Source organism: Capra hircus (genome assembly GCF_001704415.2).
Source record: "Capra hircus breed San Clemente chromosome X unlocalized genomic scaffold, ASM170441v1, whole genome shotgun sequence".
Lineage (NCBI taxonomy): Eukaryota > Metazoa > Chordata > Mammalia > Artiodactyla > Bovidae > Capra > Capra hircus.
In genome coordinates this window covers 47,185,635-47,211,375 of record NW_017189517.1, presented here as the reverse complement: position 1 = coordinate 47,211,375, position 25,741 = coordinate 47,185,635, and positions in this window count along the sequence as shown.

The window sequence follows — 25,741 nt, the reverse complement described above, 5'->3', positions numbered from 1 at the left end:
AACTGGAGCCGATTATACAGAGTGAAGTAAGCCAAAAAGAAAAACACCAATACAGTATACTAACACATATGTATGGAATTTAGAAAGATGGTAATGATAACCCTGTATGTGAGACAGCAAAAGAGACACAGATGTATAGAACAGACTTAGATTCTGTGGGAGAGGGAGAGGGTAGGATGGTTTGGAAGAATGACATTGAAACATGTATGCTATCATTTAAGAAATGAATTGCCAGTCTAGGTTCGATACAGGATACAGGATGTTTGGGTCTGGTGCACTGGGATGACCCAGAGAGATGATACGGGGATGGTGGTGGGCGGGGGATTCAGGGTTGGGAACTCATGTACACCCGTGGTGGATTCATGTCAATGTATGGCAAAACCAATACAGTATTGTAAAGTAAAAAATAAATAAATAAATAAATAAAATTTAATTTTTAAAATTATAATACAATATAAAAGAAATCTATCATTTATAAAATATGCTTATATGGTAGGGTAGGAGATTTGTTAGTTAATTAGTTAAAGTCGCTCTGCCGTGTCCGACTCTTTGCAACCCCATGGACTGTAGCCCACCAGGCTCCTCCGTCCATGGGATTCTCCATGCAAGAATACTGGAGTGGGTTGTCATTTCCTTCTCCAGGGGATCTTCCCGACCCAGGGATCGAACCCAGGTCTCCCGCATTACAGGCAGACACTTTAACCTCTTAGCCACCAGGGAAGAGCCAAGGAGATATGGGAGAGTATAAAAGTTGAGCTGGAAATGTACTGAGCATCAAATTTGGAAATAATCTTCACCCTATTTAGGAAGCGCTGGTTAAAAAAACAACTACATGCAAATTTACTTTCTAAGGAACAGTTGAATAAAGTGTTCATTAGAAATTTAAGATATATGCTTGCAAATAAATGTAACTCTTACTTCTTGAAGAGAAGGTAATGACGTTTTTAAACCAGGACAAAAAATAATAAAAAAAATTAAAAAATAAAAAATAAACCAGGACAGTGATGGAAATGTGGTCATGCCATAGGTTCAGTGAACAGATACAAAAAGAAAGTAAAATTAATAGTTCCTTGATGAACACTTCCCTAGATTCTGTGTTACAGAAGATGACAAAAGGAACTGATTTCTTTTTTCCCACGAAGTAATAAAATCATAAATACCAAGTAAGTTAAATGACCTAGTTATGGCTACAATTATTTCTAATCTGTGAAAAGTTTCTGGAGTTTGAGTGTTTTTTGGTTCCCCTTAAAATTTGCCATAAAATCTTTGAAAACTATTTGAATATGAGGAAGTGAGATGTGTTCAAGCCACAGGGAAATCTCTTTAATTTTCAAAACCAAATATTTTCTTTAGAAAATTTCCCTTCCTCCTCCACTTCATTCTAATTTTCAATCACAAAGCTACCAATTAATATTTGAAGACAAACCAGGGATAAATGCCAGGCAAAATTGTAAAAGGTGACTAAAGCTGGTTTTCCTAACCCTCACACTTTGTTATAGAAACCCTTCCCCTTTTCCTGGTTGCTGCTGCCCAACCCACATGCACAATCCATTAATGCTGCTCCAGGCTTCCCAAAACCTTTCTAGAAGCATTTTCTATTTTGAAACTTTTACAAAAAGTTTTCATCAAAACTTTCCCTGGCCTGTCTAATAGGCTTGACATATAGGAAAACTTGTCTGATAAACATTTCAAGTTTGAACTTTAAAGGATGAGAGCTTAATATGCTTCATTTCTTTAAGTGCACTCTGATTTTAAACTAGAGCTCCCTAGAGACCCAGTATAGGCTATGACATATGTAACTGGTTTTCGGAATTGGAGATCTTATTGAAAGCCTAACACAAAATAAACAAACAAAAAACCTGATTCTTTGTCTGCCTATGTTTAGGGATGCAAAGATTTGAGTAATAACAATAATAGGTATAATTACATAACTTTACTTCTCACTTTCTTTTATTTCTATAGGGTTCAACTGGAGTATCACAGACAGAAAAAGGCCTACTGCTTAGTTAGTTGCAGGAGTTATTACTTAGTTACTAAGTAATTACTTAGTGACTACATAACTATTAGTAACTATTAGTAATTACTTAGTAACTACTATTAGTAACTATTAGTTACTATTAGTAATTACTTAGTAACTAGCAATTAGTAACTTAGTAACTAGTAACAATGTAACTAAGTAGTAACTACTTTAGTTAAATGGTCCCAAATAAAAAATATAACTTATTCATAGTTCAAACTATAACTGGTTTACCTACAACCATTAAAAAATATTTTAAAGAGACTTCCTTACTTTCTGGAGAGCCAATTTTTCTGACATTGCAGAAAAGTTTAGCATAATGATATATGCATAGCTAATTTTGAGAGATGGAGTTGAGAAATAGAATGTGCTCATAATTACTTTCAACTATCACAATTTAGGTATTTGTTAAGGCAAATATAGTAAGAATAGTTATCCCTTTTTTTTTTTTTCCTCTGAAAAGAGATCTGAAATGAAACATTCTAAGTTGTTGGATGGTAAATTGGTTCTGTAAATAAATAAATCAACAAACTTATGCCAGTATTTGCTATCTTTTATATAAGTTCAGCATTTATTCATTCACTAAACAATTGTTTATTGAGTGTCTCCCAAATTCCAGGTACTTCTCTAGGCACAAAAGACACAACAGTGGAGAAGAAAGACTACATTTACAAACTGTGAAACAGGTCACTCAGTATTCTGTTAAAAAAAAAAAAGATAATCTATTTAAACCCCGTAATTAAATCTCTGAACCTTAAAAGGAACATTGTTTTCTAAAGACTTTTTCTTTCTCCTCAGAAGAGCTAGTCTGGGATAAGGTAGAACACGTATTAGTAAGTATGTGTGTACATTACGCATATTTTTATTCATGTAGGTTGACCTCCTTCTAGATGATATACTTTTTTCTGTTCTAATTTTGGAAATAAAGATATGAGAAACTAAAAAAAAAATATGAGAGACTGAATTGAAAAGGCAAGAGAGTCTACCTAGTCATCTACGGAGTATAATTATAAATGTGCTTTTCATCCTTCATAAGGTTCATCTCAGGACAAGTTACTAAAATTATAACTAAGCTACCTCATTAGATTTTAGGATAGATGACTGATAGATAGATGGATATAGACAAGTAGATAGTAAATACTATTAATACATATTTATATCTCTACCTATCTGTCTACCTACTACCTCCCTATCTAATGATAGATCCATCAAGATCTATCTACCTATGTACTAAATGCCTTTGTTAAAACAATGTATATATATATATTTTTCTTCTCTCATTTTTTTCTCTTTCAATAGAAAAAAAAACATGTTTTAATGTCTTTATTGATTTTTTTACTACCTTTTACTAAAAATATTCAGGGTCAAAATAGGAGAAAAGAAAGTTAAATTATGTATATAGGTCTGTAATCTTAATAACAAATCACTTGAACTTTGTGACTATGGGTAAAGTAAATAAAAAGCTATGAAATTATTTTCTAAAGAGGTATATTTACATGATAAAGACTGGTTGAAAATTTGAGTATATACAAAGTAGTCAAATACAATACTGCTGTAAAGTTTTATAGAATAACTAATAAAGAACTAGGAAGAGACAAGTAGAAAATATCTAATTGGCTGGGGCCACTGTCAACTACAAATTGGCCCTTGCCAAGACCATTTGCCAGTGACTCAGCAAGAACAACAAGGGCGTTTGTCATCTACCTCTGCAGAGAATGAACCCTGTGCTGCAGCTGTTGATCTTCAACAGCCCTTGAGGGAGTTCAGGGTGGAATGAGGCACCCTGTGCTCCAGGGAGTCTGGCGGAACAGGTCTTTGGATAGTCAGCTATTTTCAGGAAGTGATTTCATGATCCCAATCCTTGCATCTCTTCATATCTAGAAAAGCACTAAATCCTTTCATCAGCTCCTCATAACTAGCAGAAAACCTCTTGTAAAGTAAGCACTTGATTGCACTGAACTCTCCCTTTACCAAAATCTTATATGTTGACCTTCCGCTACTATTTCTTTGGAGCAGTCTCTCAGAACTGAGGTGCTGTCTCCTGGGCTGCAGTCATCATTTTGCCCCAAATAAAATTCAACTCAAAACTCTCAAGTTGTGCATCGTTTTAGTTGACAACATATAGTCAACCTTTTTGTGGTAAGAAGCCTCAGATTTAGCTTGGCATTGGGGGTTTAGTTGACTGCATATGTTGCATTTCTGGTCAAGTAGAGCATTTACTTCTAAGTTATCAAACTTTTAGTTTCCTGATGTGGAACTCCAAGCAGGAGTGGTCCAAGCTTGAGCCTAGAAATTTATTTCAACAGTCCTTCTTTCCTCCTTTTGATCATCCTCTTGACCATTCAAAAGTTTTGATAAAAAATATTAGTTTAAGAGTACTGGCCAAGATAGGAGAATTGGAGAAATTCACTGCCTCCCACAGGCACCAAAATTACAACTACTGGCACAGAAACTATTGATGAGAAAGACTGGAAGTGAGAATAAAAGAACTTCCATAGAAAAAGACATAAGTAAGAAACCACAATGAGAATGGTAGAAGTGGCAGAGACACAGTAAAGACTCATACATACCCTGATGTGGTGCCAAAAACACAAAGAGGAAGATAATTACAATTGCAGGGGTTCTCCTTAAGGAGTGGGTGGTCTGAGCCTCACATTGGGCTCCTGAGCCTGTGGAGGTAATGCACAAGGAGGACAAGACCCCAGGACATTTGGCTTGAAAGCCAGTGGAACTTATATTCAGGAGACCCAGGAGACAGTAGGAAATAGAGACTCAACTCTGAAAGGGAGCACACAAAATTTCACAAGTTCCAGGACCAAAGGCAGAAGCAAAAATTTCAAAGGAGCTTAGTTAGACCCATCTGCTGATCTGGGAGAGAATCCAGAAACTGGATTTCACGCTAGGGACATAGACAATGGAAGCAACCATTTTTGGGAGCTCATACTACCAAGAGGACACTAATGTTGGTAAATGACATTGTGAAATCCTTCCTCCATCTTATGAGCTCTGAAACCTGGCTGTGTACACTTGCCTGTGGGAACTAATACTAGGAAGCCTCAAGTGAAGCAAATGGCTTCAGGTGAAGCCAGCTGCTTTAAGAACTCCTGAGTCAATAGCCACCCTGGGACCCAGCCCAGTCCACAAGAGGGCCCAGGACATGGCTTTGTGCACCAGCCCAAGGACCAGTACAGCCCTGAAATGTGCCATGTTGGGACCAAACCCACCCAACATCAGACAGGCATCAACCTCTGGGCACCTTAAGCTCAGGCGTTATAAACCAGCACTTGAACACCATCTCTGGAACACTATATGCTTTGCACCCAGCAGTGGCAGAAACCAGACCCATCCCCAAGCAGACCAACACAAATTCTGCATCCCACAGGGCCCTTTATTCAGGATCCTTCATCCGGGGCCCTAGCTCTGCCCACCTATAGGTGACCACTAGCCCCAGGGGCCCCTGAGATTGGGGACCAGCTCTGAGACATATCAGACACTCTAGCTAGTAATGTCAGAAACTTGTCCCATCTATCAGAAGATCAACAATGGATTTAGGACCTTATCCCCAGGGTCTTCACAGCCAACTCCCACTTATGAGAGACCAGAAGCCTCCATGGAAGGCAAGACCTGGCAACAAACTAGACAGGGACCACTCACACCTATAAAACTGCCCACAGTAGTGAGCCCACAACAGCACAAGGACCCACAAAGCCCACATAGATTGCACCCATAAAACATATAGTCCTGGGCATCAGAGGGCTAGAACATATAAGATCATAGCAATACAAGCTTACTTAAGAAACAAGATAAATATCAAATAAATAACTTAACTTTACACCTAAAGAAACTAGAAAAAGAAGAAATGAAGAGCCCCAAAATTAGTAGAAGGGAACATCATAAAAATCAGAGCATAAATAAATGAAAAGAAACAAAGAATATAGCAAAAATCAACAAAACTAAAACTTGGTACTTTGAGAAAATAAATAAAACAAACCATTAGCCAGACTCATCAAGAAAAAAAGGGAGAAGAATCAAATCAATAAAATTAAAAATGAAAATGGATGTTACAACAGACAACACAGAAATACAAAGGATCATAAGGGACTACAATCAGCAAATATATGCCAATAAAATGGACAACTTGGAAGAAATGGACAAATTCTTAGAAAAGTATTACCTTCAGAAACTGAACCAGTAAGAAATAGAAAATCTTAACAGAACCATCACAAGCATGGAAATTAAAACTGTAATAAAAAATCTTTGAATAAACAAAAGCCCAAGACCTGATGGCTTCAGAGCTGAATTCTACCAAAAATTTAGAGAAAAGCTAACACCTATCCTACCAAACTCTTCCAGAAAATTGCAGAGGAAGGCAAACTCCAAAACTCATTTTATGAGGCCAGCATCACCCTAATACCAGAATCAGACAAAGGCTACAAAAAAAGAAAACTACAGGCCAATAACACTGATGAACATAGATGCAAAAAATTTCAACAATATTATAGCAAACAGAATCCAACGACATATTAAAAAGATCATACATCATGACCAAGTGGGCTTTCTCCCAGGGATGTAAGGTTTCTTCAATATGTGCAAGTCAATCAATGTGATACACCACATAAACAAATTGAAAGATAAAACACATATGATTACCTGAATAGATGCAGAGAAAGACTTTGACAAAATTCAACATCCATTTATGACAGAAAAAAAAAGAAAGAAAGAAAGAAACCTTCCAAAGCAGGAATAGAAGGAGCATACCTCAACATAATAAAAGCCATCTACAATAAACCTCAAGGCTGTGGTCCTAGTGTGATTAGACTGACTAATCATGGCGGGTCATGTTGGAGAGGTCTGAGAGAACGTGGTCCACTGGAGAAGGGAATGGCAAACCACTTCAGGATTCTTGCCTTGAGAACCCCATGAACAGTATGAAAAGGCAAAATGATAAGATACTGAAAGAGGTACTCCCCAGGTCAGTAGGTGCCCAATATGATACAGGAGGTCAGTGGAGAAATAACTCTAGAAAGAATGAAGGGATGGAGCCAAAGCAAAAACAATAGCCGGCTGTGGATGTGACTAGTGATAGAAGCAAGGTCTGATGCTGTAAAGAGCAATATTGCATAGGAACCTGGAATGTCAGGTCCATGAATCAAGGCAAATTGGAAGTGGGTCAAACAAGAGATGGCAAGAATAAACATCGACATTCTAGGAATCAGGGAACTAAAATGGACTGGAATGGGTGAATTTAACTCAGATGACCATTATATCTACTACTGTGGGCAGGAATCCCTCAGAAGAAATGGAGTAGCCATCATGGTCAACAGAAGAATCTGAAATGCAGTACTTGGATGCAATCTCAAAAATGACAGTTCGTTTCCAAGGTAAACCATTCAATATCACAGTAATCCAAGTCTATGCCCCAACCAGTAATGCTGAAGAAGCTGAAGTTGAATGATTCCATGAAGACTTACAAGACCTTTTAGAACTAACACCCAAAAAAGATGTCTTTTTCATTATAGGGGACAGGAGTGCAAAAGTAGGAAGTCAAGAAACACCTGTAGTAACAGGCAAATTTGGCTTTGGAATGCAGAAGGAAGCAGGGCAAAAACTAATAGACTTTTGTCAAGAAAATGCACTGGTCATAGCAAACACCCTCTTCCAACAACACAAGAGAAGACTTTACACATGGACATCAACAGATGGTCAACACCGAAATCAGATTGATTATATTATCTGCAGCCAAAGACAGAGAAGCTCTATATAGTCAACAAAAAGAAGACCAGGAGCTGACTCTGGCTCAGACCATGAACTCCTTATTACCAAATTCAGACTTAAATTGAAGAAAGTAGGGAAAACTCTAGACCATTCAGGTATGACCTAAATCAAATCCCTTATGATTATACAGTGGAAGTGCAAAATAGATTTAAGGGCCTAGATCTGATAGATAGAGTGCCTGATGAACTATGGAATGAGGTTCGTGACATTGTACAGGAGACAGGGATCAAGACCATCCCCATGGAAAAAAATGCAAAAAAGCAAAATGGCTGTCAGGGGAAGCCTTACAAATAGCTGTGAAAAGAAGAGAAGTGAAAAGCCAAGGAGAAAAGGATAAGCATCTGAATGCAGAATTCCAAAGAATAGCAAGAAGAGATAAGAAAGCCTTCTTCAGCAATCAATTGAAAGAAATAGAGGAAAATAACAGAATGGGAAAGACTAGAGATCTCTTCAAGAAAATTAGAGATACCAAGGGAACATTTCATGCAAAGATGGGCTCAATAAAGGACAGAAACGGTCTGGACGTAACAGAAGCAGAAGATATTAAGTAGAGATGGCAAGAATACACAGAACAACTGTACAAAAAGGATCTTCATGACCCGGATAATCATGATGGTGTGATCACTCGTCTAGAGCCAGACATCTTGGAATGTGAAGTCAAGTGGGCCTTAGAAAGCATCACTATGAACAAAGCTAGTGGAGGTGATGGAATTCCAGTTAAGCTGTTTCAAATCCTAAAAGATGATGCTGTGAAAGTGCTGCACTCATATGCCAGCAAATTTGGAAAACTCAGCAGTGGTCACAGTACTAGAAAAAGTCAGTTTTCATTCCAATTCCAAAGAAAGGCAATGCAAAAGAATGCTCAAACTACCACACAATTGCACTCATCTCACAAGCTAGTAAGGTAATGCTCAAAATTTTCCAAGCCAGGCTTCAGCAATACATGAATTGTGAACTTCCTGATGTTTAATCTGGTTTTAGAAAAAGCAGAGGAACCAGAGATCAAATTTCCAACATCCACTGGATCATGGAAAAAGCAAGAGAGTTCCAGAAAAACATCTATTTCTGCTTGATTGAATATACCAAAGCTTTGACTGTGGATCACAATAAACTGTGGAAAATTCTGAAAGAGATGGGAATACCAGACCACCTGACCTGCCTCTTGAGGAATCTGTATGCAGGCCAGGAAGCAACAGTTAGAACTGGACATGGAAAAACAGACTGGTTCCAAATAGGAAAAAGAGTACGTCAAGGCTGTATACTGTCACCTTGCTTATTTAACTATATGCAGAGTACATCATGAGAAACGCTGGACTGAAAGAAACACAAGCTGGAATCAAGATTGCCGAGAGAAATATCAATAACCTCAGATATGCAGATGACACCACCCTTATGGCAGAAACTGAAGAGGAACTAAAAAGCCTCCTAATTAAATAAAGGAGGAGAGTAAAAAATTTGGCTTAAAGCTCAACATTCAGAAAACGAAGATCATGGCACTCGGTCCCATCACTTCATGGGAAATAGATAGGGAAACAGTGGAAACAGTGTCAGACTTTATTTTGGGGGGCTACAAAATCACTGCAGATGGTGACTGCAGCCATGAAATTAAAAGATGCTTACTCCTTGGAAGAAAAGTTATGACCATCCTAGATAGCATATTCAAAAGCAGAGACATTACTTTTCCAACAAAGGTCCATCTAGTCAAGGCTATGGTTTTTCCTGTGGTCATGTATGGATGTGAGAGTTGGACTGTTAAAGAAGACTGAATGCCAAAGAATTGATGCTTTTGAACTGTGGTGTTGGAGAAGACTCTTGAGAGTACCTGGGACTGCAAGGAGTTCCAACCAGTCCATTCTGAAGGAGATCAACCCTGGGATTTCTTTGGAAGTAATGATGCTACAGCTGAAACTTCAGTACTTTGGCCACCTTATGCGAAGAGTTGACTCATTGGAAAAGACTTTGAAGCTGGGAGGGATTGGGAGCAGGAGAAGAAGGGGCAACCGAGGATCAGATGGCTGGATAGCACCACTGACTCGATGGACGTGAGTCTGAGTGAACTCGGGGAGTTGGTGATGGACAGGAAGGCTTGGCGTGCTGCGATTTTTGGGGTCGCAAAGAGTCAGTCACGACTGAGCGACTGAACTGAACTGAACCATAAAGCATAAATATTGTTGAAAAGTTACTTATAAGCTTTTACTTTATATCGATTTAATTTACTTGTTCATAACAATTATGTTTAGATTACTCATGAAAATTTCATGAAACATTCAGCAGCTAATCATCATCTTAGTTTATCTTTCTTGCTGACAATTTCTGCAACAGTTGTCTCTGTTATATCTTATTTGACTCTTAGTAAAGTTAGGTAGAATAATATTGTTTGTCTGCATTATATTTAATTTTGACAGATATAAAGATATGCCTGTTTTAATTAAACCAAGAAACTAACTAGTTTTATTTACTGAAGATTACCCTCAATCATGTGAACTTAAAAAAAATATTTGGGTTAATTTTATATTTCTGAAGGTGTGCTTGCCTTATAAAATGTTTAATTTTCTTAAGGCCAATTAAGTAGAACTTTGTACAATTTAATTTGGTGACATCATCCAGAGTTAAAATGATATCACACATCTATCACATATATATGCAGATAAACCTAGAGACAGACGCACGGACCTTATAACTTTTATTTTACAACTTTAGTCATGGATTTTCAAGATGGCAGAGGAGTAGGGGGATATGGAGAGTATCTGTCTCCATGAATGCATCAAGAATACAACCACAGATGCAACAGTTGTCACAGAACACTGGCTGAATACTAGCAGGAGTCCTTGACCACTGGAAACAATTATACACATCCATGCATAACTGGATTCAGTTCAGTTTGGTCGCACAGTCGTGTCCGACTCCTTGCGACTCCATGGGCTGCAGCACGCCAGGCTTCCTGGTCCATCACCAACTCCCAGAGCCTACTCAAACTTACGTCCATCATGTCGGTAACACCACCCAACTATCTCATCCTCTGTCATCCCTTTCTCCTCCCGCCTTCAATCTTTCCCAGAATCAGGGTCTTTTCCAATGAGTCAGTTCTTCACATCAGGTGGCCAAAGTATTGGAGTTTCAGCTTCATCATCAGTCCTTCCAATGAATATTCAAGACTGTTTTCCTTTAGGATGGACTGGTTGGATCTCCTTGCAATCCAAGGAACTCTCAAGAGTCTTCTCCAACACCACTGTTCAAAAGCATTAATTCTTTGGTGCTCAGCTTTCTTTATAGTCCAACTCTCACATCTGTACATAACTACTGGAAAAACCATAGCTTTCATTAGACAGACTTTTGTTGGTAATATCTTTGCTTTTTAATATGCTGTCTAGATTGGTCATAACTTTTCTTCCAAGGAGCAAGCAACTTTTAATTTCTTGGCTGCAGTCACCATCTGCAGTGATTTTGGAGCCCCCCAAAATAAAGTCTGTCACTGTTTCCATTGTTTCCCTGTCTCTTTGCCATGAAGTGATGAGACTGGATACCATAATCTTAGTTTTCTGAATGTTAAGTTTTAAGCCAACGTTTTCACTCTCCTCTTCGATCTTCATCAAGAGACTCTTTGGTTTTTGTTTGCTTTCTGGCATAAGGGTGGTGTCATCTGTGTATCTGAAGTTATTGATATTTCTCCTGGCAATCTTGATTCCAGCTTGTGCTTCATTTAGCCTGACATTTCACATGTTGTACTGTGCATTTATGTTAAATATGCAGGGTAACAACATTTAGATTTGACATACTCCTTTCCCAATTTGGAACCAGTCTGTTGTTCCATGTCCAGATGTAACTGTTGATTCTTGACCTGCATACAGATTTCTCAGGAGGCAGGTCAAGTTACTGGGTAGCATGAAAGAAAGAAGGGAGAAGGAGGAGAGCAAGAACGACCAAACCTGCATCCCAGGGTAGGGGGGCTGAAGCAGGGGAGAGATTTCTGCATCCAGGGAAATCAGTTGGGACAGAGGGGAAGCAACTGAGTCTATTGGGGGGTAAAGCAGCTGATCTGTGATAGTCTAAAGGGAGTGAGAACCACACAGACAATCATTGTCATGGCCCTACATACCCTGAAATGGGATGTTGGTCCACTGGCATGCGTGGCTGCTGGCAGCTGGAGAATGGGGATTGGAGGGCAATCTCAGAGCAAGGACAGCTGTTGATGGCAGGGAGACAGCTGAGGGGATGAAGGGAGGAAATCCGCACCAAGAATGGCTTTGGAGAAAAATCAGGTGGCCACCAGAAACAAAATGTTACTGCTGAGTCACACAAAGAAGGTGGAACCACCACTTTAGCCTCTCTCACCACATGCCAGCATCAGCAGCTGATCAGTACAGAAGGAGCAGCTTGAGCTGCCCTTTGAGTGCCTGTTGCACTGAGCAATAGAAAAGGACCAGCTAGGGCTTTCTAGTAAGTTGCTGCTGGGCTAAGCAATAAAGAAGGACAGCCAGAGCAGCCCTTTGAGTGCCTGCTGCCAGAGGCTAGAAAAGTCTTCTAATAAAGCCATATGTCTTGCACCCATAGCTGCCAGTTTCCCTGTGCACATGGTGCTTCCAGAGTCCCTACAATCCAAGCAGTTGCACCATCTCACAACCTGTCCTCACTCACTACAGCAGACCCAAATCCTCCAGCAAACTCCTGTGGATGGTCCACATGCATAAGTGGGGATAAAACCACAATTGAACTCCAGGGGCAAAGTGGGTAAGGAAGAGGATAAAAAATATTTCCATTAGCTGCACAAGTTACAGATGAAGTCAGCACCATCAACTAGATAGATTGTGTCTATGGAATATGTTCAAGGACAATGAGAGTTCCCACAAGGAAAATTCTCTAGCTCTGGCAGCTGTGGAGGCAGAAGGCAAGCACATGTGGGAGGAGGGCCAGATTAGAGCCTAAACTGCCCCCTCAGCAGATCCAGAGACCAGCTCTCCCCAGCACTGAAAGGCCCCCTAGAGAAACGGAGGTGGGCTATGGCTCACAGCAAGGGCAAGAATACTGACAGCTTAGGTTCATGTTTGGGAACGCATGTAAGAATTAAAGATTTTAAAATTTAAAAAATAAAAAAATAAAATAAAATAAAAATAGGAAATCATTTATTATTATTTTTGTTGTTGTTTTGAGTTGTCCTATTGTTGGTTCTGGCTTTCTATTTTCTCTGTTGTGGTTGTTGTTTTTATTATTGTTATTACTGTTTAGGCTTTTGGGGGATATTTTAATAATACTTTTTGTTTCTTTTATATATTTCTACTATTTTGGCTTTATGCTGTTCTGTGTCTTTTTTGGATTAGTTTTTGTTGTAGTGGTTGTTTTAACATATATATATATATATATGTCTATATATATATATATAGACATATATATCTTTTTATTATGTAATTCTAACTTTGCTTTCCTACTTTAATTTCTTTTATCATTTTTGTCTCTTTGTCTTATTTTATTTGCTTTATTCCTCAGTTGGCACTCTGCTTTTGTTTTACTTTCTGTTTTGTGTTTAGTTTTGTTTTTAATTGATTGATTTAATTTTGGTTTCTTTTGTTCATTGGGTTGTTCTCTTGTAATTTGTTTTCTTTGGTTTTGGTTTCTTGTGTGTGAGTGTTCCTTTGTTCTTGTTTTCATTAGACTGATTTTGCTTTTACTATTTGTCTCTGTTTCATTTTTTGTTTCCTGTATTTTTGTTTTGTTTTATTCCCTTTGTTGTCATAATAACAAACTTGTGGAGTCTTGCTCCCTGACTGGAAGTCAGTCCTCAGTCTCTGAGGTGAAAGTGATGAGTTCAACAAAATGGACAACCTGGAACAAGAAATAGAAAATGTGAACTGACCAATCACAAGCACTAGAAGTGAAACTGTGATCAAAAATCTTCCAACAAACAAAAGCCCAGGGCCAGATGGCTTCACAGGTGAATTCTATCAAATATTTAGAGCAGAGCTAACACTCTTGAACTCTTCCAAAAGAACTGCAGAGGGAGGAACATTCCCAAATTCATTCTACAAAGCCATCATCACCCTGATATGAAAAGCGGCAAATATAGACCAAAAAATGAAAATTATAGGCCAATATTACTGATAAACACAGATGCAGAGATCCTCAACAAAATACTAGCAAACAGAATCTAAGAACAAATTAAAAGGATCATACACCATTATCAAGTGGGATTTATCCCAGTGGTGTGAGGATTTTTCAATATAGACAAATCAATCAATGTGATACACCATATTAAAAAACTGAAAGCTTTAAAAAAATGATAATTTCAATAGATGCAGAAAGAACTTTCAACAAAATTCAATACCCATTTATGATTAAAAAAAAAACTACAATAACTGGCTATAGAAGGAAACTATCTCAGCATAATAAAGGTCATACATGAGAAATACGCCACAAAAATTATTCTCAATAGCAAAAAATCTAAAGCATTTCCTCTAAGATCAGGAAAAAGACAAGGGTGCCCACTCTTGCTACTATTATTTAATCTAGTTCTGGAAGTCCTAGCAATGGCAATCAGAGAAGAGAAAATAAATAAAAGTAATTTAGATCAGAAAAGAAGATGGAAAACTCTCACTGTTTGGAGGTGACATGATACTATACATAGAACACCTTAGAGATGCCACCAGAAAATTATAAGACTTAATCAATTAAATTAGTAGAGTCAGGATACAAAATTAATAAACAGAAATCTCTTGCATTTCTACACACTAATAACAAAAAATCAGAAAGAAAAATTAAGGAAACAATCCCATTCACCACTGCAAGAAAAAAAAAAAAAAAAAAAAAACCTATGAAGAAACCTACCAAAGGAGACAAAAGACCTGTATACAGAAAACTATAAGACACTGATGAAAGAAATCAAAGATGACACATACAGATGGAGAGATATACCATTTTGCTTGATTGGAAGGATCAGTATTATGAAAATGACTATACTATCCAAAGCAATTTACAGATTCAATGCTGGTGGCTCAGACAGTAAACAGTCTGCCTGCAATACAGGAGTCCCAGGTTCAATATTGGCTTGGGAAGATACCGTAAAGAAAGGAATGGCTACCCACTCCAGTATTCTTGCCTGGCGAATTCCACGGACAGAAAAGCCTAGTGGGCTGCAGTCCATGGGGTTGCAAAGAGTTAGACACGATTGACTGAATAACACTTTCACTTTCACCCAAAGCAATCCATAGACTCAATGCAATTCCTATCAAATTGCTAATGGTTTTTTTCACAGAATTAGAACAAAAAAGTCACAGTTTGTATGAAAACACAAAAGACCCCAAATAGACAAAGCAATCTTGAGAAAGAAAAACAAAGCTGGAAGAATCAACCTTCCTGACTTCAGAAGCTACAGCAATCAAGACAGTATGACATGGCACAAAAACAGAAACACAGATCAATGAAGCAAGATAGAAATTACAGAGATAAACTCATACACCCATTGGTACCTTGTCTTTGACAAATGAGGCAAAAACATACAATAGAAAAAAGACAGCCCCTTCAATAAGTGGTGCTGTGAAAACTGGACAGCTGAATGTAAAAGAATCAAGCTACCAATGGTATTTTACAGAGCTGGAACAAATAATTTCACAATTTTGTATGGAAATACAAAAAACCTCGAATAGCCAAAGCAATCTTGAGAAAGAAGAATGGAACTGGAGGAATCCACCTGCCTGACTTCAGGCTCTACTACAAAGCCACAGTCATCAAGATAGCATGGTACTGGCACAAAGACAGAAATATAGATCAATGGAACAAAATAGAAAGCCCAGAGATAAATCCACACACCTATGGACACCTTATCTTTGACAAAGGAGGCAAGACTATACAATTGATTAAAGACAATCACTTTAACAAGTGGTGCTGGGAAAACTGGTCAACCACTTGTAAAAGAATGAAACTAGAACACTTTCTAACACCATACACAACAATAAACTCAAAATGGATTAAAGATCTAAACATAAGACCAGAAACTATAAAGCTTCTAGAGGAGAACATAGGCAAAACACTCTCTGACATACATCACAGCAGGATCCTCTATTACTCACCTCCCAGAATATTGGAAATAAAAGCAAAAGTAAACAAATGGGATATAATTAAAATTAAAAGCTTCTGCACAACAAAGGAAACTATAAGCAAGGTGAAAAGATAGCCTTCTGAATGGGAGAAAATAATAGCAAATGAAGCAACTGACAAACAACTAAACTCAAAAATATACAAGCAACACCTGCAGCTCAATTCCAGAAAAATAAATGACCCAATAAAAAAATGGGCCAAAGAACTAAACAAACATTTCTCTAAAGAAGACATACGGATGGCTAACAAACACATGAAAAGATGCTCAACATCACTCATCAGAGAACTGCAAATCAAAACCACAATGAGATACCATTTCATGCCAGTCAAAATGGCTGCAATCCAAAAGTCTACAAGCAATAAATGCTGGAGAGGGTGTGGAGAAAAGGGAACCCTCTTACACTGCTGGTGGGGATGCAAACTAGTACAGCCACTATGGAGAACAGTGTGGCGATTCCTTAAAAAACTGGAAATAGAACTGCCTTATGACCCAGCAATCCTGCTACTGGGCATACACACTGAGGAAACCAGAATTGAAAGATACACATGTACTCCCATGTTCATCGCAGCACCATTAATAATAGTTAAGACATGGAAGCAACCTAGATGTCCATCAACAGATGAATGGATAAGAAAGCTGTGGTACATATCCACAATGGAGTATTACTCAGCCATTAAAAAGAATACATTTGAATCTGTTCTAGTGAGGTGGATGAAACTGGAGCCTGTTATACAGAGTGAAGTAAGCCAGAAAGAAAAACACCAATACAGTATACTAACACATATATATGGAATTTAGAAAGTTGGTAACGATAACCCTGTATACAAGACAGCAAGAGAGACACAGATGTATAGAACAGTCTTTTGGACTCTGTGGGAGAGGGCAAGGGTAGGATGATTTGGGAGAATGGCATTGAAACATGTATAATATCATATATGAAATGAATCGCCAGTCCAGGTTTGATGCATGATACTGGATGCTTGGGGCTGGTGCACTGAGACGACCCAGAGGGATGGTACACGGAGGGAGGAGGAAGGGGGGTTCAGGATGGGGAACACGTGTATACTTGTGGCAGATTCATGTTGAATGTATGGCAAAAACCATTAAAATATTGTAAAGTAATTAACCTCCAATTAAAATAAATAAATTTATATTTTAAAAAAATACTTCTTAGTTCCATACACAAAAATAAACTCAAAATAAATTAAAGATCTAAATATAAGGCCAGACACTATAAAACTCTTATAGGAAAACATAGAGCACTCTTTGACATAAATTGTAATAAGATCCTCTTTTACCCACCTCCTAGAATAATGGAAATAAAAACAAAAATAAACATATGGGACCTAATTAAACTTAAAAGCTTTTTCACAGCAAAGGAAATGATAAGGTGAAAGACAACTCTCAAAATAGGAGAAAATAATTACAAACAAAACAACTGATGAAAAATTAATCTCCAAAATATATAAGCAGCTCATACAGGTCAATATCAGAAAAATGAACAACCCAATCAAAAAATGGGTGGAAAATTTAAACATACATTTCTCTAAGGAAGACAACAAACATATGAAAAGATGCTCGACATGGCTTATTATTTTGTTGTTGTTGTTCAGTGGCCAACTTGTTCGACTCTTTGTAACCCCATAGATTCTTTGCAACTCTCTGCAGCACACCAGTCTTCTCTGTCACTCACCATCTCCCAAAGTTTGCCCAAGTTCATGGCCACTGCATCAGTGATGGCATCCAGCCATCTCATCTTCTGATGTCCTCTTCTGTCCTCAATCTTTCCCAGCATCAGGGACTTTTCCAATGAGTCAGCTGTTCACATCAGATAACCGAAATACTGGAATTTCAGATTCAGCATCAGTCTTTCCAATGAGTATTCAGGGTGGATTTCCCTAAATATTGACTGGTTTGATCTTTCTGTCCAAGGGACTCTCAGGAGTCCTCTCCAGCATGATAGTTTGAAGGCATCAGTTCTCAGGAGCTCTGCATCTCTTATAGCTTATTATTAGAGAAATGCAAATCAAAACTTTAATACCATAAGGTATCACCTCACACCAGTAAGAATGACTGTCATCAAAAAATCTACAAACAATAAATGCTGGAGCGGATGTAGAGAAAATGTGAAGAAAACAAATTCTTACAATGTTTGTGGGAATATAAAATGATATAGTCACTATGGAAAACAATATACAAATTCTTTTAAAAAACACTATGAACAAAAACTTAGCCATGAGATGGGTATAATAATGGAAAACTCTCTAGTTTATGAAAGAACAGTTTGTTGCAAAATGTGATTTCTGGTAAAAGAGATAAGATTACCTGTTTAGATGACTTATACATTTTGTTAATATTTGTAGAGAAGACTTTTTATTCATCTAGTTTCCAAAGAGCCTTCCCCTTTTATTTTTGTTTCTTTCTGAAAAGAATTACCTTGATTCCAAAAAAAGACCAGGTAGAATATTTAAATCTCAAAAGTATATAGAAAGAATGTAAATTCCTCCAAGAAGTTTGTTTCCTAAAGCCAGAATTTTTACAATAGGTATAGAATTTTGAGATAAATAGGGGAACTTTGAGGATTGGTAAAAGAATATGTGGCCTTTTTCTGATTTTGTGAAGACTCAATTTTTAAGGCAAGTTGCCCTCAATTGGTAGGATAGTTTCTAATTCCTCAAAAAAGTGGGCTGTAACCTGAATGATATTAAGGCACTGACCCACCTATCCAACTCCATTATCTTTAACTTGCTTCTTTATATCAGAGAATTCTTGAACTAAGATAGGAATCAGAAGATTCCTATGTTCAAGATTTAGACCTACTAATCTTTGGAATGTTTTTCTTTCTGTCCGGGTACACAGTTTCATTAAGCTTATGGGAGAATGCCAAAAAAGTTCCCATTGGGCTCTGAATATCAGCTTACAATCTGTCCAACTTCTGACCACAGAGCTACTTGGAAAAAAAAAATCCATTCAGATTTCTTGCTGGGCTTCAGTTGGTACAAACAGTAAATATTCCTGGAAGAACTGAATGACACCATGGATGAAATTGACATCCCCAAAGAATACACAAAAGATACAATCCTCCAAAGATTCAGAGCCACTCTCAAAGATAGCTGAAAGAAAGACTTAAACAAGATCCCTGAGAGATGCAATCAGTTAGTAGAACCCTAGCTGAAAATGGAATGCAACCCAATTTCTGTATGGCAACTTGTCAGTTGAATTGCCTGCATATGCAAGAACAAACGGACTTCCCTATTAGTTCAATGGCTAAGACTCCATGCTCCCATTACAGGGGGCCCAGGTTCCATTCCTGGTCAGGTAACTAGATTCCACATGCCACAATGAACCAACAACCTGAATGCCCCCAGCAGGCAGAAAGCCAAGCCAAGTTCTCAGGACACAAAATGAGACAAACAAAATAGTTATCATTGGAAGAGAAAGGGTTGATAAGCAATGGGCACACCAAAATCAAATTTACAAGATTTTATATTTGGAAAGGAAGAAACAATAGAAAATTTTATCTTCCTTTCTTTTTTTTAAATTTATTTTCTTCTTATTTTATTTTTTTAAATTTAAATTTTATTTATTTTTTTTTTTTACTTTACAATACTGTATTGGTTTTGCCATACATTCACATGAATCCACCACAGGTGTACATGAGTTCCCAACCCTGAACCCCCCTCCCACCACTCTCCCCATATCATCTCTCTGGGTCATCCCAGTGCACCAGCCCCAAGCATCATGTATCCTGTATCGAACCTAGACTAGCGATTCATTTCTTACATGATAGTATACATGTTTCAAAGCCACTCTCCCAAATCATCCCACCCTCTCCCTCTTCCACAGAGTCCAAAGTCTGTTTTTACATCTGTGTCTCTTTTGCTGTCTTGCGTACAGGGTTATCATTACCATCTTTCTAAATTCCATATGTATGTGTTAGTATACTGCATTGGTGTCTTTCTTTCTGGCTTACTTCACTCTGTATAATAGGCTCCAGTTTCATCCACCTCATTAGAACGGATTCAAAAGTATTCTTTTTAATGGCTGAATAATACTCCATTGTGTATATGTACCACAGCTTTCTTATCCATTCGTCTGCTGATGGACATCTAGGTTGCTTCCATGTCCTGGCTATTATAAACAGTGTTGCGATGAACATGGGGGTACATGTGTATCTTTCAATTCTGGTTTCCTCGGTGTGTATGCCCAGCAATGGGATTGCTGTGTCATATGGCAGTTTTATTTGTAGTTTTTTTTTAAGGAATCTCCACACTGTTCTCCATAGTGGCTGTGCTAGTTTGCATCCCCACCAGCAGTGTAAGAGGGTTCCCTTTTCTCCACACCCTCTCCAGCATTTATTGCTTGTAGACTTTTGGATCACAGCCATTCTGACTGGTGTGAAATGGTACCTCACTGTGGTCTTGATTTGCATTTCTCTGATAATGAGTGATGTTGAACATCTTTTCATGTGTTTGTTAGCCATCCGTATGTCTTCTTTGGAGAAATGTCTATTTAGTTCTTTGGCTCATTTTTTTTTATTGGGTCATTTATTTTTCTGGAATTGAGCTGCATAAGTTGCTTGTATATTTTTGAGATTAGCTGTTTGTCAGTTGCTTCATTTGCTATTATTTTCTCCCATTCAGAAGGCTGTCTTTTCACCTTGCTTATAGTTTCCTTTGTTGTGCAGAAGCTTTTAATTTTAATTATATCCCATTTGTTTATTTTTGCTTTTATTTCCAGTATTCTGGGACGTGGATCATAGAGGATCCTGCTGTGATTTATGTCGGAGAGTATTTTGCCTATGTTCTCCTCTAGGAGTTTTATAGTTTCTGGTCTTACATTTAGATCTTTAATCCATTTTGAGTTTATTGTTGTGTATGGTATTAGAAAGTGTTCTATTTTCATTCTTTTACAAGTGGTTGACCAGTTTTCCCAGCACCACTTGTTAGATTGTCTTTAATCCATTGTATATTCTTGCCTCCTTTGTCAAAAATAACGTGTCCATAGGTGTGTGGATTTATCTCTGGGCTTTCTATTTTGTTCCATTCATCTATATTTCTGTCTTTGCGCCAGTACCATACTGTCTTGATGACTGTGGCTTTGTAGTAGAGACTGAAGTCAGGCAGGTGGATTCCTCCAGTTCCATTCTTCTTTCTCAAGATTGCTTTGGCTATTCGAGGTTTTTTGTATTTCCATACAAATTGTGAAATCATTTTTTTCTAGCTCTGTGAAAAATACCACTGGTAGCTTGATAGGAATTGCATTGAATCCGTATATTGCTTTGGGTAGTATACTCATTTTCTCTATATCGATTATTCCAAACTTGATCAGTTACTATAGGCAGATTCAGGAGAACTGACACTGAAAAGAATTCTTACCCTTTGCTGGCTTCTGCCAGTTTTCCCAGGATCCTCTCTGCAGTCTCCAGAGCCAGAACAGGTTAAAGTAGAAACTGTAGCCCTAGTGACTACCAGAATTTGGCAAATTTTTCCATTAATTTTAATTTAATTTCCCCTTGGCTGTTTAAGTGAATGATGGGTAGCAGTTTACTGAAGAATCCCTCTGAGTTCTATATGTGAAAGGGGATAAACAGGGACTAGGTGTAAGTGTGTTAGTCATTCAGTCATGTCCAACTCTTTGCGACCCCATGAACTGAAGCTCACCAGGCTCCTCTGTCCATGTGATTTTCCAGGCAATGATACTGGAGTGGGTTGCTATTTCCTTCTCCAGGGGAACTAGGTATAGGTACATTCAATTTGGTGTAGAAGGATTAAAAAAAAAAAAAAAACTTTTAAGGACAACCTTTTTTTCTAGTGTCTCAGATGATTGCAAATGAGACATCAATAACTGGGCCAGTGCTTTGATGATTTGTTGCTGTTGTTTTGTCACTCAGTCACGTCAGAATCTTTGTGACCCTATGGACTGCAATGAGCCAGGCTTCCCTGTCCTTCACCATCTCCTGGAGTTTATTCAAACTCATGTCCACTGAGTCGGTGATGCCATTCAACCATCTTATTCTCTGTCTTCCCCTTCTCCTCCTCCCTTCAATCTTTCTCAGCATCGGGGTCTTTTCCAATGAGTCAGTTCTTCAAATCAAGTGACCACAGTATTGGAGCTTCAGCTTCAGCATCAGTCCTTCCAGTCAATATTCAGGACTGATTTCCTTTAGGATTGACAGGTTTGATCTCCTTGCAGTCCAAGGTCAAGGGTCTTTTCCAACGCCACAATTTGAAAGCATCAATTATTTGGTGCTCAGCTTTTCTTATGGTCCAACTCTCACATTTCTACATGCTGATTAGTTGCTGCTAAGTCGATTTAGTTTGGTCTAAATCTGTGCGACCCCATAGATGGAAAACCACCAGGCTCCCCTGTCCCTGGGATTCTCCAGGCAAGAAACTGGAGTGGGTTGCCATTTCCTTCTCCAATGCATGAAAATGAAAAGTGAAAGTGAAGTCACTCAGTCGTGTCTGACTCTTAGTGACCCCATGGACTGCAGCCAACCAGGCTCCTTCACCCATGGAATTTTCCAGGCAAAAGTACTGGAGTAGGGTGCCATTGCCTTCTCCAGTAAAGGAGAGTGGAGGGGAATAATACAAATCATGACAGTCTTACAGTCTTTTGTTTTAGGTACCTCTTGTGTCTTTAATTTTTCATTAACCTTTTGCAGTGGACTATCATGGAAATGTGAAGACTTTTGAACTCTTCAGCCTGCCTATTAAAATAGTTATCCTATTGTGTTTGTTGATTTGGAAGCCCTTGTTTTCAAGTGCACTTCTTGAATGACCTTGTCTAATTGAAATGTTCCCCATAATGGTCATTGTAATTTTAGGGTTTGTTAGATTTTGCTATTTTATAGATATCTACACCTTCTGTGACCACAGTTCTTAGATATAAAATAAGCAGTTGTGTCATAAGGGGATGCACTTTATTCTTTGAAACTTATCCCTCTTCTTCAGCTAAGCCATGGGTCTTTTGGAGCCAAATTAATTCCTAAAAGGTATGTGCTTCTGGTTTGATTTTGTGGTGTTCTACAGCATACCTCATTGCACAGAAACTTTTTGAGGCTAGGGGGTGACCTAGTGTCGATATAACCTCTTTGGTGACCAACTTATCCTAACATGGTAGTTTTACATTTAGGTTGATGAGCACCGTAACAGCTTTTAAGTGCTCAACCCATGCCTACCTGTTTCACAACTTTGGTTTCCAAGATATCCATTAACAATAGATCTATGATTCTCTTCACTAGGTTTATTCAAATAGTTGGCCCTCCATATCTGTGGCTGTGGAGTTCACAGATGCAGAGGTCAAAATGTATGGTGACATTTTATAGAAGGGACTTGAAGATCCATTGATTTTGGTAACTGCAAGGGATCCTAGAACCAATCCCCCACAGGTACTGAGGGTTGATTGTAGAGGGGGACATCCTTGATAGCTTTTTCATAGTGTGACCTATGCCAGCTTAGATTGTGATTTTGAGGTCAGAACATTCTGAATCTTTTGTCTTCATTTATTTCCTGAGTTTAATTTCAACACTTTAGGCTGTGAACTTACTCCAAGACTTTGTGAGTGCCCGGGTTGTTGTCACCCATAATGGACTCTCAATATAAGCATCACAGAAGCTTTCCAGAGAGTGATAACCATTCTTGGAATAGTATTTTTTAAATAAGGTTTATTTGGCTCAGAGAGATAAACAAAGGGGAGTAAAGCTCAAACCCAGGAGTGACTTACCCATGACCCTGAACAGTATGAAAAGGAAAAATGATAGGACACCAAAGAGGAACTCCCCAGGTCATTTGGTGCCCAATATGCTAATGGAGACAGTGGAGAATTAACTCCAGAAAGAATAAAGGGATGGAACCAAAGCAAAAACAATACTCAATTGCAGACGTGACTGGTGATAGAAGCAAGATCCGATGCTGTAAAGAGCAATATTGCATAGGAACCTGGAATGTCAGGTCCATGAATCAAGGCAAATTAGAAGTGGTCAAACAAGAGATGGCAAGGGTGAACATCGACATTCCAGGAATCAGAGAACTAAAATGGACTGGAATGGGTGAATTTAACTCAGATGACCATTATATTTACTACTGCGGGCAGGAATCCCTCAGAAGAAATGGAGTAGCCATCATGGTCAACAAAGAGTCCAAAATGCAGTACTTGGATGCAATCTCAAAAACGACAGAATGATCTCTGGTCATCTCCAAGGCAAACCACTCAATATCACAGTTATCCAAGACTATGCCCCAACCAGTAATGCTGAAGAAGTTGAAGCTGAACAGTTTTATGGAACCTACAAGACCTTTTAAAACTAACACCCCAAAAATATGTCCTTTACAATATAGGGGACTGGAATGCAAAAGTACAAAGTTAAGAAACACCTGGAGTAACAGGCAAATTTGGCCTTGGAATGCAGAATGAAGCAGGGCAAAGACTAATAGAGTTTTGCCAAGAAAATACACTGGTCATAGAAAACCCCCTCTTCCAACAACACAAGAGAAGACTCTACACATGGACATCACCAGATGGTCAGCACCGAAATGAGGTTGATTATATTCTTTGCAGCCAAAGATGGAGAAGCTCTATACAGTCAACAAAAACAAGACTGGGAGCTGACTGTGGCTCAGATCATGAACTCCTTATTACCAAATTCAGACTCAAATTGAAGAAAGTAGGGAAAACCGCTAGACCATTCAGGTATGACCTAAACCAAATCCCTTATGACTATACAGTGGAAGTGCGAAATAGATTTAAGGGCCTAGATCTGATAGATAGAGTGCCTGATCAACTATGGAATGAGGTTCGTAACATTGTACCGGAGACAGGGATCAAGACCATTCCCATGGAAAAGAAATGCAAAAAAACAAAATGGCTGTCTGGGGAGGCCTTACAAATAGCTGTGAAAAGAAGAGCGGCAAAAAGCAAAGGACAATAGTAAAGACATAAGCATCTGAATGCAGAGTTTCAAAGAATAGGAAGAAGAGATAAGAAAGCCTTCTTCAGCAATCAATTGAAAGACATAGAGGAAAACAACAGAATGGGAAAGACTAGATAACTCTAAAAGAAAACTAGAGATATCAAGGGAACATTTCATGCAAAGATGGGCTCGATAAAGGACAGAAATGGTATGGACCGAACAGAAGCAGAAGATATTAAGAAAAGGTGGCGAGAATACATGGAAGAACTGTACAAAAAAGATCTTCATGACCCAGATAAGCATGATGATATGATCACTCATCTAGAGCAAGATATCTTGGAATGTGAAGTCAAGTGGGCCTTAGAAAGCATCACTGCGGACAAAGCCAGTGGAGGTGATGGAATTCCAGTTGAGCTGTTTCAAATCCTGAAAGTTGATGCTGTGAAAGTGCTGCACTCAATATGCCAGCAAATTTAGAAAACTCAGCAGTGGCCACAGGACTGGAAAAGGTCAGTTTTCATTCCAATCCCAAAGAAAGGCAATGCCAAAGAATATTCAAGCTACCACGTAATTGCACTCATCTCACATGCTAGTAAAATAATGCTCAAAATTCTCCAAGCCAGGCTTCAGCAATATGTGAACCGTGAAGTCCCTGATGTTCAAGCTGGTTTTAGAAAAGGCAGAGGAACCAGAGATCAAATTGCCAACATCTGCTGGATCATGGAAAAAGCAAGAGCGTTCTAGAAAAACATCTATTTCTGCTTTATTGACTATGCCAAAGCCTTTGACTGTATGGATCACAATAAACTGTCGAAAATTCTTCAAGAGATGGGAATACCAGACCACCTGACCTGCCTCTTGAGAAATCGGTATGCAGGTCAGGAAGCAAAAGTTAGAACTGGACATGGAACAACAGACTGGTTCCAAATGCAAAAGGAATGCATCAAGG